Source organism: Frankliniella occidentalis, unplaced genomic scaffold, assembly GCF_000697945.3.
Source record: "Frankliniella occidentalis isolate FOCC.00 unplaced genomic scaffold, Focc_3.1 Scaffold235, whole genome shotgun sequence".
Lineage (NCBI taxonomy): Eukaryota > Metazoa > Arthropoda > Insecta > Thysanoptera > Thripidae > Frankliniella > Frankliniella occidentalis.
Window position 1 is genome coordinate 228,941 of NW_026267361.1, and position 1,594 is coordinate 230,534.

Below are 1,594 nucleotides of genomic sequence, written 5' to 3' on the forward strand. Positions count from 1 at the left end.
GAAAAGCAGTACCATGTCCAGTGTTTCAGAAATTGTGTACTGGCTAGGATTTGAACCTAGAACTCTTCATGGAGAAGTGTGATACATTTCACCATATCAGTGTTCCAGAATTAGTATTCAAAGCTACATCTCACTCTAAAGTCCACTCACAACACCACAAAATAAACACATGAAAAGCAATACATCTCACCACTACAACTTACTACACCTGATTAGTTCACCCATACATACTCCAGTCACAAAAGGTCTCTTTAGGTCATATCTCTAAAGTTAGCTTTTTCCCATGGCAACATAGAACATTCTTTGAGAGGAGATCTGCAAATACAATGTTTTGATGAGCACACCTCCCTAAAAAGAGTATTAATGACAATAATCACCTGAAACTTGCGGTAGGATGCATTATCCATGAAGAACACAGATTGTTCCTGGACATTTTGGATCACTTTCTTACGATAGTAGGTAGAGAAAATGGAGCTGTTCATGTCTCCACGATAATCACTGCCAGGCTTTGGCTTCAGCTTGGAGTGATAAACCAAGAGGGCACCTGGAACGAATCTATGTTCCCCACCACAATGCACCACAATGTACCTGGTTCCTCCAACCTTTTTTTTGACCTCTGGCACCGCCAGTAACCATTCGCCCACTGGTATGGGACGCCAGATCCATGCTGGAAAATCCACGTCTTATCCAGGTATTTTCGCGAAAATTTCTCATCATTGTAAAACTGGTGGAAGAATTTGAGAAATTTAAAGCGCAGCCCTGCAACCCTGGGCATTTCCTTCAAAAAAGCTGTAGCATTCCGTCTGTCATAATAAAATCCCTGGTCGTGCAACACCTTTCTGAGGGATTCACGCCCTCAAATTCAATACCCATCTCCGTAAACAAAACAATGAAAACAGAATGATAACACTAACTATTTGAAACCCATTTGTAAATTTACTAGGTAGATGTACGCCAGAGCACGTCTCGCGTAACAGGCTTCGCGGTATCTCACGAAACACTGTTGCGCTGCGACGCGCCTGGCATACATCTACCTAGGCCTGCGGCGCTGACACCCGAGTCGGGTAGCGCAAAAATGTAAACAAAGGGCCTCCGGCCCGCCAACTTTCCGTCTCTTCTACTAAGCATGCAGGGGTGTACATTTTTTCGCTCAGTTTCGTCAAAAACTCCCTGTGACGCCTACATGGTTGAAGATAGAGCCAAACGCTCCCCAGGGTTTTATTTTGACAAGTTGACCCTTCAGAGACCGTGAAATATTTGAGAAAAAACATTGAAATGGTTTGGGGTCATACGACTTGATAGACCATTTATAGTCGTTTTCACCTTATTTTTGCCAAGAAATGCCTCCCAGCACCCAAACTTTACGAGATATAGCAAAACGTACGAAATTTTCGCCCAAAGGGTTCTACTTTCACGAGTTACCCCTTAGGAACCCATAACATAATATTCGGTAAAAAATACATTTTGCCTCCTGTGGATTTTTGATTTTTTTGAAAGTCAATTTTTGAGCTAGAATGCTCATCTTCGATCTCGATGTGTCTTTTTAGCCCGCTCTTTTGCTTAAAAGCTATATAAGCGGGCTTATGCCATCGCC